This window comes from Punica granatum, chromosome 8 (assembly GCF_007655135.1).
Source record: "Punica granatum isolate Tunisia-2019 chromosome 8, ASM765513v2, whole genome shotgun sequence".
NCBI classification, from domain to species: domain Eukaryota; kingdom Viridiplantae; phylum Streptophyta; class Magnoliopsida; order Myrtales; family Lythraceae; genus Punica; species Punica granatum.
In genome coordinates, this window is record NC_045134.1 from 15,268,874 (window position 1) to 15,275,383 (window position 6,510).

Consider the following 6,510-nt stretch of genomic DNA (forward strand, 5'->3'; position numbering starts at 1 on the left):
GTGGTCGGAGCAAAACAGCTAACACCGCGGCCTTCGTCACAAATGGGGAACAGAGACGTCCTAGGAATCTGCAGTCAAACTTTTATATTTTTTTCCTATGTATCTCGAGGTGCCCAAAGATCGTTGTATTCTCTATTTTTCGAAAACGGATCCCGAAGGTTTGTCGGGCGATGTTCGAGATCCTTTAGGAGCCATTCGGGAAAATTGGACGATTTGTGCAGTCTAAACTGAAAAAATCTACAGTCAAACTTTTATATTTTTTTTCTTGAGTATCTCGAGGTGCCCAGAGATCGCTGTATTCTCTGTTTTTCGAAAACGGATCCCGAAGTTTGTCGGGTGATGTTCGAGACCCTTTAGGAGCCATTCAGGAAACTTGGACGATTTGTGCAGTGTAAACTAAAAAAATCTCCCTGGCCCTTGAGGTCACTGGGACTGGGTTGGCCAAACCTCGAGTGTTAACATTTAGCCAAAGAGGTCTCTAATTCGAAATTCCCGTTGAAATGAGCCCTTTTCTAACTCGGGAGGCACTTAGGAGACCTTAATGACTTGTGCAGTTCGATCTGATGTGACCTCCCTGGTCCTTGGGGTCCCTAGGATTGGCCTAGTTTGATCTCAGATGTCAACATTTTGCTAAAGAGGTCTCTGGTTCGAGATTCTCGTTGAAAGGGCCTTACACACTCTTGGAATTCAGGCAAATCGCAACTGGCGTCGCACCGATACCCGACTCGTCAGCGTCTCAGGATGACGGAAGAGGACCGAGTTGATATCTCCGAGGAAGTCAATTCGCCGGTCCTGGTTCATTCTCAACTGCCCCTGACACACGCTCCGCCGCCTCCGACTCCCGCAGGCATACTCCCGGCGTATTCGGGCGCCCCTCCGACACATCTCCCGCCCCCAACGTCTTCAGGGGCGCCCCTTCCACGAGTCTCACTGACGTCGTCCGCCTCCGACGACCAAGCCCGCATCACGGCACTCGAAGGCACGGTTAATCAACTAGCTGCGAGCATGACCGCCAACATGGCGGAACTGTTCGCCCTACTCAGAGGACCGAACCATGCATCCTCAAGCTCCACACCTCTACCGGGACAAGGGCCAACAGTCGATCCAACCCCTTGGGTTCCGCCAACCCAAATGCCGGAGAACACTGATGCTCCCGCACCACCAACACTGCACACGTCCACAGTTCACCCTTTCACCAGTCCATTTCCGCCGCCACCGGCCCCCACGGCCGTCCTTCTTCCACCGGCGACATTCTTGTCTTCAGAGCAGGTCCTGTTCGCACCCCCACCTGTCTGTATGCCGGCCCCAACTGCGGTCTACACCGTACCTCCGCCGATGGTTTTTCCGGCACCAAGTGCACCTGCTCTGACTCATCTCCAAGCCGCCGAGCTTCCTCCATACCCATCTCTACAACCCCATGTCAGTCTCTCCTACCAAGCACCGCCCCCTATAAACACCACCTTCCACGAACTAGGCACGCCGACTCACGCGGCCCAATTCGCCTCACCGACTCACTTTTTCACCAAGGCTAACACCGAGCAGGAGCGAAGACTCAAGAGGATGGAGGAAACGATACGGGCCCTGCAGGCAAGCGAGACTCGACCTGATGCACGCTACGGTGACTGTAGCCTATTCCCGGGCATGCGATTACCATCGAAGGTCAAGATCTCGTAATTCAGGGTCTACGAAGGCACAACGGATCCGCGGCACCATCTCCGCCATTACCAGGGGAAAATGCTACAATACTGGGACCACGAGGAATTCGTTATTCATTCATTTCAAGACAGCCTATCGGGATCCGCTCACGATTGGTTCATGTCCCTGAAGGCCGAGGACATTCCGACTTGGGCAACCTTTCCCGTAAGTTCATCAACCAGTACCAATACTGTGCGGAGACTCCTCCGACCCTCTTGGAATTGAGCATGAAGGAGATGGCACAGGGCCAAAGATTCGAGGAATACGCCACCAAATGGCGTGCTCAAGCGGCGAAACACATCCTCCCGATCAGCGAAGTGCAGCAAATCCAGCTAATCCATTCTACCCTAAGGGGTGTGTATTATTCACACCTGTTGGCGCACACTTCATCATTCTCCGACCTCATCGAGGCCGGGAAAAAGCTCGATTTAGGAATCAGGCTCGGCAGGATGAAGGGTCCTACCAGCAAAGGAGAAGAATCCTCGAAGAAGGCCTCTACAACGACAAAGTCGTCTACCAGAAGAAGAGGGAGAGAGGTAACAGTCAACGCCATCAACCCGGCACATCCGGCGCCCCAGCAGTATTCGATAAACTACACGCCCCTGCCGCCTGCTGTCCCCGCTTACACCCCATCGGGGCCGCAATACCGGCCTCAACCTCAATCTCCCAACGTCCATCATTACGCGCCCACCCCACCTCAAGCCTCCCAGCACCGGCCCGCATCCTCAGGAGCTTCTCAGTCGGCTTAGCAGGTCCCACCTCCGCAGGGTCAACCGGGTGGCGCAGTACAATCACATACTCGCCGGCAATACCCGTCCTTGCCAGTTCCGCTTTCCCACATCTACCAACAGCTCCGTGCGAGTAACAAGATAGGCACGATAGCACCCGCCCTCAACTTCGACCCAACCATCCAAGATCGGAGCAAGCAGTGCGAATATCATCGAGGCGCCCCGGGGCACACCACGATAATTGTTGGAAACTACGGGAGAGGATCCAGGAAACGATCGACGCAAAAGAGCTCACATTCAACGCCGTAAGGTCTCCGAATGTGCAGGTTAATCCCCTCCCCGATCATGGACCGGCCCAAGGGCCCTCCATTAATATGATCGGCATATGCGTGGTAGAGGAGGGCGAAGGCGAACAAGGCGATCCCTCCCCCTTCGTGATTGAATACGTCCCCACAGAAGCTACGGTTGGGTTCGCGGGGATTGGCGCATCCCCCGCCTCGTTTGTCATAGATATCCCCGTCCGAGAACCATACTCCGATGACAAGGTCCCCTGGACCTATGAAGAGGGTATCGGGAACCTCGAACAACAGTTCGACGTCATGGGCGTGACGCGCTCGGGACGGCTATATTTGAACCCGGCAACCGCGGACAAAGGGAAGGCACCCGCAGCAGCAGTAGAGACAATACTCGGAGTCCCGCCTACTCCGCCCAAGAAAGTGACCGAGGAAGAGGCTGAAGCCTTCATGAAGGTCATCAAGGCGAGTGAGTACAAGGTAGTCGAGCAGATGGCCAAATTCCTGGCCCATGTCTCGTTGCTCGCCCTCCTCCTCAGCTCGGAACCGCATAGGGAAGCCCTCTTGCGGGTCCTGACGGCGGCGCAAGTTCCCAAAGAGACACCTCCGGACCGAATAGAGGAGACCGTCAGCTCTATCTTTTCCAATACCATCTCGTTTTCGGACGACGAGCTTCCCTCCGAAGGATGCGCACATTCCCGGGCGTTGCACATTGTCTGTAAGTGCAACAACCACATCGTTGGCCGAGTCATGATTGGCAACGGCTCCGCACTCAACGTATGCCCAGTGACCACTTTAAAACAGATGAACGTGGATCTCAACCGCGTCCGCCCGAGCAAAACAGCGGTCCGAGCCTTCGACGGCTCGCGAAGGGAGGTGAACGGGGAAATCGACCTCCTCATAGATGTCGGCCCGTGCTCTTTCAGCGTCACATTCCAAGTGCTTGATATCCCAAACGCCTTCAGCCTACTGCTCGGAAGGCCTTGGATCCACTCGGCCGGCGCCATCCCCTCCTCTCTACATCAGAAACTGAAATTCATCGTCGAAGAAAGGATTATCACGGTCAAAGGGGAGGAAGATTACGCCATCCATAAAGAGACGGCGGTCCCTTACATCAGCGTTGGGAATGACGAAAATCTACCCTTCCACTCCTTCGAGACCATCTCTGTCATCCGGGATTACGGAGAGATCGGACCATCCCGCACCGACCGCATGATAGGGAAGGTTCTTTTGCGCCACAACTACATCCCCGGCTCCGACCTTGGAGCACGCGGACAAGGGATCAATTGCCCCATTGAAGTCGAGGAGTACAAACATAGGAGGGGAATCGGCTTTCGCCCCTCCTGCCACGAAATCGTTGAAGCCCGCAGGGGCAACCATCTCCACCGCCTCGCCGCACACTATGGGAGGCTCAACAGGGGCATGCAGGTTCCCCCGCTGTCTCACTTCTTCCCCGGACCTCCACTCATCATCGGGAGCACCCTTGACGGCCCTTCCTCGGACTTCGATGACACGCCTGACGCTTTGCCAACTGTGTATGCCGTCACCGAGGAGATTCCTTCAGGGGTTCACATCCGCCCGGCGCAGGAAAATGAGGAGCTTACCAACTGGACCTCAGTCCCGCGCTATTCGGCTGTGATCGCCGATGTGTAAGATTTATCTATGTACAAGATGTTTCCTGCGTGTTGGCGTAACCATAGGCCGCACGATGGAAGAGGGATCTCTGTTATGGTTTCGCGATTCATACTATCAATGAAATCCCTACATGCATTTTTTTGAATTCCCGCCTGTTCTCTCTTTCTTTCCCTGCTATTTCATTCGCAGCGTTCTAAATTGTCTAAAACAATTCTTTCAATTTCCCAGGCTCCACTCGAATCCAAATCTTCGACACGTTGATTCGAACCTACTCGAAGAATGTCTCGGAGAGCCCGGACCCATATACTTCGGGGAAGGGCTCGACGAAGGCAGTCAAGTGCCTGAGATAGAAGAGAGTTTGCACCGCCTCGAGGATCGCCAGCTCACCTCAGTCGAGCGAACGGAAGAGATTAATATGGGCACCGAAGATGAGCCCCGCACCCTAAAGATTAGCACGGGCCTCGACCCAACGCAACGAGCTCGGATGATCGACTTCCTAACAAGATACCAAGAAGTCTTTGCCTGGTCCTACGCCGACATGCCGGGTCTAGACCCATCGATAGTCAAGCACTTCCTCCCGCTAGACATTGAGAAGTTCCTGCCCAAGCGGCAACAGTTACGACGGCAACGGGCAAGCCTCCTCCTCCGCATCAAGGAGGAGGTCGTCAAGCAGATCAACGCAGGTTTTCTCGAAGTTTGTAACTATTCCGAATGGGTAGCAAACATTGTGCCGGTAGAAAAGAAAGACGGAAGGGTTAGAGTTTGCGTCGACTACCGAGACCTCAACAAGGCTAGCCCCAAAGACAATTTTCCCCTGCCCCACATCGACATACTAGTTGACAACACGGCGCGCCACGCCCAATTCTCCTTCATGGACGGCTTCTCCGGATACAATCAAATTCGGATGGCCGAGGAAGACAAGATCAAGACGACATTCACTACGATGTGGGGAACCTTTTGTTACCGTGTCATGCCTTTCAGCCTCAAAAACGCCGGGGCAACTTATCAGAGGGCTATGGTCACATTGTTCCACGATATGATGCACAAAGAAGTTGAGGTCTATGTCGACGACATGATTACCAAGTCCAAAGAAGGAGAAGATCACCTCGTCAACTTGAAGCGTCTTTTCGACCGTTTAAAAGAGTACAAACTTCGGCTTAATCCGGCAAAATGCACGTTCGGCGCCCGGTCGGGAAAACTGCTAGGGTTCGTGGTCAGCGAGCGCGGTATCGAGGTAGACCCGAATAAAGTCAAGGCAATCAGAGAGCTTCCTCCGCCGTCGTCGGTCCGTGAAGTACGAGGCTTTCTAAGGCGATTGAATTACATCGCGCGATTCATTGCAAACCTGACAGACAAATGCCAACCACTCTTTCGCTTGCTCCGCAAGAACGCAGCAATAGAATGGAACGAAGAATGTCAGAAAGCCTTCGACACCATCAAGGCATATCTAGTTCAACCACCTGTATTGGTTCTACCTACACCAGGCCGCCCCCTCGTACTTTACCTGACGGTGCGCCGACAATCATTGGGGTGCATGTTGGGGCAGGAGGAGGAATCCTCACACGCGGAACATGCGATCTACTATCTGAGCAAAAAATTCACCGACGGAGAGTCCAATTATCCAGAAATTGAGAAGATGTGCTGCGCATTGGTGTGGGTCATGCAGAGACTTCGACAATACACTCTTTATCACACGATTCGCTTGCTATCAAAGACAGACCCCTTGAAGTATTTGCTTGATAGCCCATTCTCTATGCGGAACATCGCCAAGTGGCGTTGTCAATTAACGGAGTACGACATTGAATACGTGTCCCGTACCTCGGTTAAAGGGCAGGAGATCGCGGATCATTTGGCAGAATTCCCAATTGAGGACAACAAGCCTATCGACCCCAACTTCCCGGATGAAGGGATTCTTCAAGTAGATGATGAGATGGAGAAGCCGGGGTGGAAGATGTACTTTGACGGTGCCGTCAACTCCACGGGGTCCGGCATCGGCGCAATGCTGATATCCCCATGCACCAACAACGTGGCCGAGTACGAGGCATGCATCCTCGGCTTACAAGCGGCAATCGACTTCAAAGTGAAAGAGCTAGAAGTATTCGGTGACTATGCTCACAATCTTCCAAACATTGGGGCAGTGGAAGACAAAGGATGCAAAG